General features: G+C 41.2%; 1 protein-coding gene across 1 annotated transcript in view; it reads left to right on the plus strand.

The window, feature by feature from the left end:
* The first annotated feature begins 2559 nt into the window (after positions 1-2559).
* Positions 2560-12725, plus strand: part of SYNPO (synaptopodin) — a 179846-nt gene continuing 169680 nt past the window's right edge. Inside the window, exon 1 of the mRNA XM_082254538.1 lies at positions 2560-2574. The gene's annotated coding sequence lies outside the window, so the exon portion shown is untranslated. The remainder of the gene's footprint in view (positions 2575-12725) is intronic.

Here is a 12725-nt window from a genome sequence, read left to right on the forward strand (position 1 = left end):
GGCGAAACCTTGGGATCCAGTGATCACCAGTCAGTGTGGTTTAATATAAGAACTGTGAAAGAGTCACACCACACAAAAACAAAAGTTTTAGATTTTAGAAAAACAGACTTTTCAAAAATGAAATTAGTCATAAATGAGTCCTTATCAGACTGGAACGGATTACATGGAGTCCAGGAGAAATGGGACTACTTAAAAGGTGCATTATTGAAGGCAACAGAAAATTGCATTAGACTTGTCAGTAAAAGCAAAAAAAGGAAGAGACCACTGTGGTACTCAGCAGAAGTGGCCCAAATCATTAAAAATAAAAAGCTAGCATTTTGTAATTATAAAAAAACCCAGAGCAATGAAGATAAGGAAATCTACAAGATTAGGCAGAAAGAGGCCAAGCAAGTTATAAGAACTTCTAAAGCGCAGGCAGAAGAAAAACTAGCTCAGTCTATGAAAAAGGGGGATAAGACATTCTTCAGATATATAAATGAAAAAAGGAAATTAAAACAAGGAATAACTAAATTAAAAACAAAGGACGGAAGGTATGTAGAAGAGAATAAAGGGCTAGCCGACTGCCTTAATGAATACTTCTGTTCAGTTTTTACAGAAGAAAAAGAAGGAGAAGGACCTCCACTCGAAAGGATGACTAATGAATTGTTTGATGCATGTGTCTTTACAGAAGAAGACATTCTAAGATTGCTGTCTAAAGTGAAGACAAATAAGTCACAGGGTCCTGATGAGATACACCCAAAATTATTAAAAGAGCTTAGTGGTGAGCTGGCAAAACCATTAACAGATTTATTTAACCAATCATTAGCAACAGGAGTCGTCCCAGAAGATTGGAAATTGGCAAATGTCGTGCCCATTCACAAGAAAGGTAGTAGGGAGGAATCGAGCAACTATAGACCAGTGAGTCTGACATCAATAGTAGGCAAATTAATGGAAACCCTATTAAAGGATAGGATTGTGGAACATCTTAAATCCCATGGATTGCAAGATGAAAAACAACATGGGTTTACTTCAGGGAGATCATGTCAAACAAATCTTATAGACTTTTTTGACTGGGTGACTAAAATAATAGACGGTGGAGGTGCAGTAGACATTGCATATCTAGATTTTAGTAAGGCTTTTGACACTGTCCCACATAGAAGACTTATCAATAAACTGCAGTCATTGAGCATGGACTCCCATATTGTTGAGTGGATTAGGCAGTGGCTGAGTGACAGACAACAGAGGGTTGTAGTCAATGGAGAACATTCAGAACAAGGTCATGTTACCAGTGGGGTACCTCAGGGATCTGTACTGGGACCAATTTTGTTTAATATCTTCATAAGTGATATTGCAAAAGGCCTCGATGGTAAGGTTTGTCTTTTTGCTGATGACACAAAGATATGTAACAGGGTTGATGTTCCTGGAGGGAAACGCCAAATGGAAAAGGATTTAGGAAAACTAGAAGAATGGTCAGAACTCTGGCAACTGAAATTTAATGTGGATAAGTGCAAGATAATGCACCTGGGACGTAAAAACCCAAGGGCAGAATATAGAATATTTGACACAGTCCTGACCTCAGTATCTGAGGAAAGGGATTTAGGAGTAATTATTTCAGAAGACTTAAAGGTGGGAAGACAATGTAATAGAGCAGCACGAAATGCCAGCAGAATGCTTGGATGTATAGGGAGAGGTATAAGCAGTAGAAAGAAAGAAGTGCTTATGCCGCTGTACAGAACACTGGTGAGACCTCACTTGGAGTATTGTGCGCAGTACTGGAGGCCATATCTCCAGAAGGATATAGATACTCTAGAGAGAGTTCAGAGAAGAGCTACTAAACTAGTACATGGATTGCAGGAAAAAACTTACCAGGAAAGGTTAAAGGACCTTAACATGTATAGGTTGGAAAAAAGAAGAGACAGAGGGGATATGATAGAAACTTTTAAATACATAAAGGGAATCAACTCGATAAAGGAGGAGAGCATATTTAAAAGAAGAAAAACTACCACAAGAGGACACAGTTTTAAATTAGAGGGGCAAAGGTTTAAAAGTAATATGAGGAAGTATTACTTTACTGAGAGAGTAGTGGATGCATGGAATAACCTTCCTGCAGAAGTGGTAGCTGCAAATACAGTGAAGGAGTTTAAGCATGCATGGGATAGGCATAAGGCTATCCTTCATATAAGATAGGGCCAGGGACTATTCATAGGATTCAGATATATTGGGCAGACTAGATGGGCCAAATGGTTCTTATCTGCCGACACATTCTATGTTTCTATGTTTCTATGTAGGTGAGAGGCCCTGCTCCTAGAAGCTTGCCATCTACAAAGAATGATAACTCCAGGTATGTATGGCTGTACAGAACATGGTATGACAGATAACAGCAGTTATCTCTATCTACCTCCCATCAGTGCCTTTACGTTGTTTCTGTCAGATCTGAGAGTATGGTGTCTGTCTGTGCTGCCCTCTGACCTACAGCAATAACTGAGTACATAGTCCTCCCTTACAGCTGTGATTACATTGTCGGAGCCATTTACCAGCATGTGGGTGTGTGTAATCCTGCACTGAGCAAGTACTTTCTCTTCTGGACTGCGAGCAGTAAGTAAAAGTGATTTCTATTTGGGATTGTCTGCACCGTTTATAGAGATTTATACAATACCGCCAACATTTTATAGTATCTGTGCGGGACACTTTGCGGCCCAGATGGTAGACCTTATCTCATTATGTACACTGTTTTCTCCTTTACATCTCAGTCACTGTCTCCTCTTCTATGGTGTGTTTATAAAATTGGCTGACAGATACTTTACATGCATTTTATATGTTTATTTTTCCTTTTTATATTAATGTTGTTTCGAAAAGAGCAGGGAACATTAGGGCTAATTCAGAGTTGCATTCAGAGGATGGTAAAAATAGGAGGCTGAGTCCCCAGTTGCCCCCCTTAAAATGGCAGGGAAGCCGGGCCGGATCATACACATGGCGCAGCAAAAACTATTCCCCCTGCTGCGTGTGGCGGACAGTATTGCCATCTACCACAATCTATTCAAGTGAATGGGGCCATGCTGCAACCACCTACAACGCATGTGAGTGCGGCGCGGTAGTGCAGATTTTACAGGGTTAAAACAGGCAGTATGGAGAAGGCATAGCACGTCCTCGCTACCTGTGAAATGCCTCTGAAAACTGAAAAATTGTGGATCGCATTTTAGCAGGACTTAGCCTAGCAGGGGCTTCAATTTTAATGTAATATTCATTAAACAATAGCTGTTGTCAGACTTATTCATCAAACAGGGCAAGGACCATGGGATGGTAGAGCATGGTAGAGCACTTTCTGCCTTGTAGCACTGGAGTCCTTGGTTCAAATCTCGGGACACTATACAAATTAAATGTTTACTTAAGGCTTATTCACACTTGCGGTCCCTCTTAAAAGAGATCCAAGGTGAATCAATTTTTTTAGGGAAGTTGCCAGGCAGCTGGGAGGCAACATGTTACCTCCACCCCGCCTGTTTTAATCCTGAAGTCCTGCAAAACCACGTCGCAGTTATGTGTGTTACACTTTATTGAGTCGTGTTTGCCAGTGGTACTGCCGGCTAAACACGACATGGGGTATCATTTTTTGCTGCATGGCATTACGGTCGCTTCACGAGTACCACCCGACTATTTTTGCAACCCTTGGCTGCAAGTGTAAATGAGGCCTAGCTTTGGAGAATAAGGTGTGCTCACTTTATTCAACCAAAAATGTGCCATTAGGAAGCTGTGTTTTTCATTTCCCTTAACATGATTGGGTATTCAAAGTGAATGCAGTTTAACCTCTTCATGCTGGCCGCACACATATATGCAGCCTCTCGGAGGGTGGGCCTTAATGTCGAGAGGCCGCATTTATGCGCATCAAAATGTAAACAATGCTGCTACTGGCGGGTAAGGGAAAGCTCCCGCCCCCTACTTGTGATTGGGAGCTTTCCAAACATTTGACCGCTGTGACAGGCAATCACGGCGGTCACATAACCGAAATTACTGCCTCCGCCTCCTGGTGTCTAAAAGCTCTTACCACTTCAGCTCCGGAAGGTTTTACCCCCTTCGTGACCAGGCCATTTTTTGCGATACAGCACTGCGTTACTTTACCTGACAATTGCGTGGTCGTGCGACACTGTACCCAAATAAAATGAATGTCCTTTTTTCGCCACAAATAGAGCTTTCTTTTGGTGGTAATTGATCAACTCACATTTTTTGCGCTATAAACAAAAAAGACTGACAATTTTGAAAAAAAAAAAACTATATTTTACTTTCTGCTATAAAACATACCAATAAAAAAAAGTAAAATATCAAATGTCTTCATCAATTTAGGCCACAATGTGCTCTGCTACATGTTTTTGGTAACAAAAATCCCAATCAGGGTATATTGATTGGTTTGCACAAACGTTACACAAATTGTCTACAAACTATGGGATAGCTTTATAGATTTTTTTTTTTTTTTTTTTTTTACTAGTAATGGCGGCAATCAGTGATTTTTAGCAGGACTGCGACATTGCAACGGACAGATCTGACAATACGTAATACTTTTTGGGGACCAGTGATACCAATACAGTGATCAGTGCTAAAATAAAGTGCACTGTCACTGTTCTAATGACACAGGCAGCGAAGGGGTGATCAAAGGGTTAAATGTGTACCCTGGGAGTGCTTGCTAAGGGTTCTTTCACATGGGCATTCCACCCAGTGGACTCCGCTTTGCTCAGCAGGGAATCAATCCACTGATCTTTGCTGAAGAGGTGGATGACAGATCCGTCTCCGCTCACTGTGCAGAGACGAACCTGTCAGAGCTGTGCTCTCCTGACTGCCTGTCTGTTTTCATCCAATCCCATCTGATCTGATCTGCCAGACGGATGGAAAATAGGGTTACCATCTGTATGGATTTCACAGACAGGATTGGATCGGATAGCAGCAAGTGTCAGCGAACATGTTACCGCTGACATCCGCTGCTCCATAGGGATTAATAGAGTGTCCGATCAGGTCCGCCTGAAAAACTGACAGGCGGACCTGATCGGAAAGCTCGTGTGAAAGGGTTCTTACTGTGTGGAGGATGCTTGGACTGGGGGAAGACGGAGATCAGTGTTCCTGTTTAGCAGAAACACGAGATCTCCATCTTCCCCTCTAACAGAACAGGCGATCTGCCTTGTTTACATTAGTTCTTCCTCTCTCAGAAATGATCGCCGAATGCCGACAAACATCAGGTCTGCAGGACCTGCTGATTGGCTTTCGCTGTTTCCAATCACAGCAGGAGCCAGTCGCAGGCGGCACGCATGCGCGCACCAGACCCCAAAAAAAAAAAAGATGTACAGGTACGTGATTTCGTGCTGAAGGGCTGCCCTGCTGCAGTATATATGTGTGGGGCGGTCCAAAAGCGGTTAAAGGCTTTGGCGCTAAGGGGTTAAAGGGCTATTCATACCATATGTGTTGGGGTCCATCAGTGCATTGACAAGCCAATTTGCCGTGAGCCCTTTGATTTCAGTTCACATTGCTGCGCTGCAATAGTGTGCATTTTTTGTAATGCTCTACACCGCATTTCAACGCACTGTAGCACATAAAGATGAATGAAATATCAACCCTGAGATGCGTCATTTACAGCACATCCGCGCTGCTGTCTTCACAGCGCAAACCAACAGCTGCGGTAAAACAAGCCTTTACCTTATTTTCGAAGTCATGTGCACATTCTCCACTCCTTTAGCAATCCAATCCTAAATGTTTATATGGCGGAGAGGTTTATAAGCTGCCTTGACCAGTTTGGCCGCTTTTGCAGTAGAAAGCTGGTTAATACTGCAATAAAACTGCCCATGTGTATGGCAAGCATAACCTGGCGCAGCTGGCAGCTTTGTGATCTATGGACTCAGAACTCTAAAAGTAATAAGCCTTTACTTTAGCAGACTTTCACTAACTCCACTCCATGCTTCTGCATCCAAGTCTTGTTACTTATCTATAAATATAGCCGCCTAATGCCTTCAATATGTATGAAATATACCATATGCTGGGGTTTGCAGACAATAGGTGCTCTGTTTTATAGAACTCCCCTCTCCTCTCCACTCCCCCCTTCTCTCCTCCTTAGTGCTCCTTCTCCCTGCCTTCTTCCTGAGCCTGGGGCTGCTGAATGACACAGGGAGAGTGCAGTACAAGCTCTGCCTGCATCTGGGTGTGCAGATCCCTCTGCCTAGGTGGATGTCACAGTGGTTGCTTGGTACACCAGTCCCCCCCACAAGGTAAGTCCCTACACGGTGGAGCATCCTGGGGAAGGGGATGACTTGCCTTCGCAGTAGTAGATATGTGTGATGCATAGAGATGAGCAAAAGTTCAAAAAAGTTCTTGAAGACATACAGAAGTACAGCAGGGGGTAGCTGGAGGACCACAAATTGTGGTGGCCACATACATAGTGACTTTTCTTGCAGCACCGCCGTTTTCAGTTAAACTTCAATAATCAGTGACATGCAAAAGATTTTATCTGATATATTAATAGGAAAAATAAAAGGAAGCTTCATTTTACATATTTGATGGACCTATGATGAGGAAATGGAGAGTGAAGTTACAATGACAATTTGTAATTAAAAGCTCTGTGATCATTTGCATAATTGTTTGATAAAAAGATTAATGAGAATTGTTTGTGTTTTAAAAAAAGCAAATAATGTGACCGGCTTTAGTTATTCTCTTTCTGTGCATTGGGGTACCTGTATTATCACCTGGCAGGCGAGTGCATTTACAGGTAGTTGGCTTTTTTTTATTATTACCTGGAGTTTGCTGATAAACTGCTTGGTCACTGAACTGTAGGTTGTATTTTTTTATTTGTAATTAAATAAAGATTTTAAATTCAAGAGGTTATTTAATTTTGAAGACCTCAAACAATGATCATACTGCAAACAGAAATCAACTTTCATTAGACAGCCCATTTGTGATTGGTGTCTGTGGTTTACTGCACCCTGATAATCACTGTACTGTGTTATTATATAAGCCAAAATTGTATTATTATTATTATTATTTTTTGTTATTATTATATATTTAGTATTATTAATAAATATGATGATTAATAATAATAACAATAGTACTAATAATACTATATTCATTATTATTCCTAATAATAATAATAAAATTATTATTATTGTTGTTGTTGTTATTATTATATATTTAGTATTAATAAATAATATGCATTATAAATAATAATAATAATAATATTAATAATAATAATAATAATAATAATGATAGTAAAAAGAATACTATATTATATTATTATTATTATTAGTATTATATATTTAGTATTATTAAATAATATGCATTATAAACAATAATAATGATAGTAAAAAGAATACTACATTATATTATTATTAGTATTATTATTAGTATTATTATTAGCATTATTATTAATACTAACATTATTGAATCAGCCCATGTTTGGATGACAGCAGGGGGATAATTATTATTATTATTATTATTATTATTACTAACATTATTGAATCAGCCCAGGTTTGGATGACAGCAGGGGGATTCAGGTGTGCTTGTGCTCTAGTGCTGATGGTATCCTCTACAATGTAAATGTTGTTAATGTACAGCAAGGATGACAATGGAAGAGCTGCACATATGTGTAGGGCCATAGTTATGCTATTGCTAGTAATACATAAATTATGAACCCCCGTAGTGCCTGAAATGAAAACTGTCTAAGATGTCTTGTATGCATTCACCAGCTGTCATGTGCAGCATCGAATTTACAGTAGATGATTACTGTTGGGCAACACAGACAGCTCACTATCTTCCACAAGGCCTTATAATTACTATTATTATGGTAGTTGTGATTTGTAGGCATGAACGCTTGCTTATTTTTATGGTTGCGAAAAGGGTGTATTTGTGTGTTTCACCATACACAAGAAAAACAGACAACCACAAAGAAAAGAAGCTTAAAGTTCATATACACACTACATACTGTATACTTTGTGCACTGCACACACTACATACAGGACATACACAGAGGACTATGTATACCCAATGTGCCCATCGCCTATAGTACACACATACTGTACATATACACATAAAAAAAAAAAAGAAATGCAAAATGTATTTTGCTTCCCAAATAATACATTGAATTGAATCTAGCAAGGTAATACTGAGTCCTTATATAATTTGTATAGAATTACACAGTTCATGGAAGTTGGTGATAACATGTAGGTGTGCATGTATATACCACTGATAAATTAATCTGAAGTTTGCTATCTTAAGAAAACTGTTTGCAATGTACATAGAATGTACAGGGAATTCAAGGTACACTCATGTTGGATAAACAATCAGAATTCATTCATCAGTGTGATGTCACATGCACGCAGAAACAGAAATAGATTCCTTTGTGTACATAGGTGGTGTATTGTGCTAAAAATGTGCTTTTCTCCATTCATTGTGCATGTGGCCTGTGTAATGAATTGTTGTTTGATACATTTCTGAGCTAAGATTGTAACAATTTGGACCCACAACAACTTGTAAGCAGTGGGAAAAGGGGAGGAGTTGGCATGAGCATGGCAGGAGTACCACCAATGCAGCCAGTGTATAACTTTACTAATTACTCTATTGTACGGGTCCTTTCACACAGGGCAGACCATTTTTTGATCCGCTCCGGCACTTTTTTTTTTTTTTTTACGGACACGAATGAACAATAAACAGTCCGTATGTCCGTTTATCATCCCATCCGTTTGCGGATGATAAGCGGAGATAATGTATGTCTATAGGATTGAGAATGTCAACGGATGACACCGCTGACATCCGTTTTTGCGTCTGCTACGTTTTTTTAAACGGAAGAAAAAAAAATAGGGTTCTCTTCCATTCCAAAAAACAGAACTGATAGGAAAGGATGCAAATTGGATGTCAGCGGATGGTCATCCGCTGAGATCCGCAATCCCATTGACATGCATTATGTCCGTTTTCATCCGCAAAAAAATGGGATGAAAACGGACATATGGACCGCCCGTGTGAAAGGACCCTACAGCTGTTGAACCTTACATTTGGGTAAACAATTTACATTTTTACATTTAAATTTACATTTGGGTATTTAAAGCGGTTGTAAACCCTAGGAAAAAAAAAAAAAAAAAACCTGCAAGACAAAGGCATAATGGGCTAGTATGCATCGCATACTAGCCCATTATGTGTAACTTACCTTAGAACGAAGCCCCGACACGGACCCCCGGACATCGCTGCGGGCGCTGCCATGATCCCTCGCCGTCTCTTCCGGGTTCGGCGGCTCCAGCGCGATGATTGGCCAGAAGAGACGGCTCCGGCGCGATGATTGGCCGGAGCCGCGATGAAGTCACTCCCACGCATGCCCGCAGGAGTGATTTTCCGGCAAGCTCCCGGCAAATTAATTGAAGGTCCCCCCGGACCTTCAGAGCGCATGCGCCGCTCTCGAGAGCGGCTGCATGCACTGTAAATATCTCCTAAACCGTGCCGGTTTAGAAGATATTATTTGTACCTACAGGTAAGCCTTATTATAGGCTTACCTGTAGGTAAAAGTGTCAAAAAGCGGGATACTACCGCTTTAATTCGGTAATTTGAGTATCAACAGGTGTCACATGCTCCTTTTGATGCATTTATTTGCAGAGTCTTTGTGCACGCTTAAAGCGGTTTTAAACCTAAAAACAAAAACGTAATATATTGCAGTTTACCAATGCTTAGATGTGGTAGCTGCATTAGTCTTCTTTTTTCTCCCTTTATTTTCACCTGCTGATCCAGCCAATAACACACTTCCTGTCCTAGGCTGTCTCCTCTCCATTCAAGGAGCAACGGAGACACTTTTGGACAGCAGCTTTGTCTATCTGGGGAGAGGGTAATGTTAGACTAGTTTAATTAAAGCTGAACTGCAACCAGCACTTTATAAGCAGTTAAAGCAAACATTTTTTTTCCTTTTGGATAAAGGTTTAACGTAAATGAATACAAGCTTACCATTGTAAGCCCTCCTGTCAGTGTTAAATGGTTTGTCTCAACCCTCTAACTTCCATTTTTGCTGAACAGCTTGGTCTGTTGAAAGAAGTTGAAAAATACCAAACTTAGTGGCTGGATCACAAGGTGAAAATAAAGGAAAAATGCCTAAAAAAAGAAAACGAATACAGCCATCACATCTAAAAATGGGTAAACTGCAATATATAACACTTTTGTGTTTGGATTTCGCACCACAAAGTGTCTGAAAGTATCAGTTGGTTGTTAGTCATACTCTTGGGAAACCCCTTAGCTCAGGTGCATACTTTATTTAACCCTGTATTGTAGCTCTCAGAACATTGACAGTCCCCTCCCCCCCCCCATCCCACTATTTAATACTTCAATACAAGTGCCCCTTCATTGGACATTGGTGGCCCTCATTGGATGTAGAATGGATGTGTGAGAGCTTCAGAGCTAATGTTGAGGGTGCCAGGATGTGGACGTTCACGGTTCTAGGGCTCCATAATAGCACAGGTAACATTTAGTGTTAACTAGAGATGCTTCCAAGCAGCTTGAAGTATTAGGTTAGCATTAGCATTAACATTTTGAGTTTCTCATGGCAAGTTTGCTTTCAGTATACCATAAAAAACAGTGTTTTGCTGACTGGAGCTCATGTACCTCTAAGAGACCATGGACTTTATTCAGTAAGGCACTGTAAAGAGTACTAATGATGTGCAAAGTACAGTAACAAAACAGCAACCAATCAGAATCTTATCGATTGTAGTCAGATTAATGAAAGATTGATTCTTGTTGATTGCTTTTCTGATTGATTGTTAAGAAACACTAAACAAAATGTATTTTTTCATACTTTTTTTTTTTAAACAGTGTTTTGAGTTTCTAAAATGTGGATTTAGGTTTCATTTGGTACTTGCAGCAATAGCATTCAATTAAAAGTGCATATTTAAGTTTACCCATAGACATGAGATGTGTCACACTCAGGTAGCCGCCTTTGGAAGTCTGCAGAGCTTACTACGCATATTCAGATTTTTCCTAAGACCGAGAATTACCCCCATCTTCTAACCACTTGGCAATTCCCAAGACGCTGAAAAGGTTGCCAAGGCACCATGCATTGTAATATGGGGTCTAGGGTGGAAATGTGCTTGTGCTCCCACTATCAGTTAGTTGCTGCATGCATAGAAAATTTGGGGAGCTTGCAGGAACCGTTGTGAAGCAAAGAAGTGAACTTGTAGCCAGACTATGGACATTCAAGTATTTACTGATTAGTAACAAGCAGTAAATGAGCTTTAAAGCAAGTCCTCACTGAATTATGTAGCTGTTAGCACTGTGGGGCAATTCATCCTTAAAGTGATTGTAAAGTCTCATTTAAAAATAAAAAAAATAACAAACATATTATACTTACCTCCTCTGTGCAGTTGGTTTTGCACAGGGCAGCCTGGATCCTCCTCCTTTCGGGTCCCTGGTTGCTGCTACTGGCCCATCCCTCCTGTCAAGTGCCTCCACAGCAAGCTGCTTGCTATGGGGGCACCTGAGCCAAGCTGCAGCTCCCTGTGTAAATTCAGACATGGAGCTGCCATTCGGCCTGCCCCACTCTCTCTCTCGTGATTGGCTAACTGACTTTGATTGACAGCTGCAGGAGCTAATGGTGCCGCGGCTGTGTCTCAGCCAATCAGGAGAGAGACCCGGACAGCCGAGGGACTCATGGACATCACTAGAGAGAGATGGGGCTCAGGTAAGTATTAGTGGTGCTGGGGAGGCTTCTACACCCAGAAGGTTTTTTATCTTAATGCATAGAATGCATTAAGATAAAAAAACTTCTGACTTTACAACTCCTTTAAACATTACAGCAGAGGCACTAAAGTCCTAACCTAAGCCAGCTTAGCTTGCCTGCTCCCCAAGGCCAGTTGTGGCTCAGCAACCCCTAACCTTTGATCTAAAGCTAACACAGAGCAGGAGACCTGGGAATGGGGAGTGAGATGAGCTGAACTGCTGGGCAAACCAACTTTGAACTTTGAGGATGAATTGCTCCACAGCGTCTATAGCTTAAAAAGGCAGGGCTTTTTTTCAGCTGGAACTTGGTGGGACTTAGTTCAGCCACCTCTGGCTCTGGCCTCTACTCCCTGCTCATCCCTATCACTGGTAAACACATAGGTTCGGCTTCTGTGTTTACAAGCGATAGCTTATCTCCCAGTGACTCCCACAGATTGGATCTCCTGAGTAGATCCCACTGACTGCAGGACAGGGACAATGGAAATGCTGGTGTCCAGGGTGCAGTGCAATCATGGGCGGGAGAGGGTACGTGGTACACAACACCTTCTGTGATCTTCATTTTTTCCTGGTGCCCGGATCCTGAATCCCCCAATGGATGATTTCAGTGTGGGGGAGGGGTTGTGGTTGAGTTCCTGCCCCTGTTCCCTGAGAAAAAGCACCTCCTTTTAAAGCACCTCTGCCTGGAAAATAAAATTAGCCAAAAGGCTGTCTCTGCAAAAGAAGAGAGTACATACTTATGTCTCCCACTGCCCATGCCACTAAATGCTGCTCCATTAAAGAGAAATCTTCCACTTAGGGTTGTACATCCCCTGCCCTCCTTCTGCTCCCAGTGGTTCCTCCTGCCAACATCCTTGTCAATAGTGTGTCTGGTAGTGATGTAGAGGTTGGCAGGGGAGCCACTGATCATGGTGGGGAACCAGAAGATGGATAGTTCTGGTTTGGGCAGTGGGAGAAGTAAGTTCTTCATTCTCTTCCCTTTTTACTCTCTTCATATTTACTCTATTCGGTTTTTGGCTAATTTAATCTTCCCATCAGAGTCT

Source organism: Pelophylax lessonae (genome assembly GCF_965119305.1).
Source record: "Pelophylax lessonae genome assembly, chromosome: 4".
Taxonomy (NCBI): Eukaryota; Metazoa; Chordata; class Amphibia; order Anura; family Ranidae; genus Pelophylax; species Pelophylax lessonae.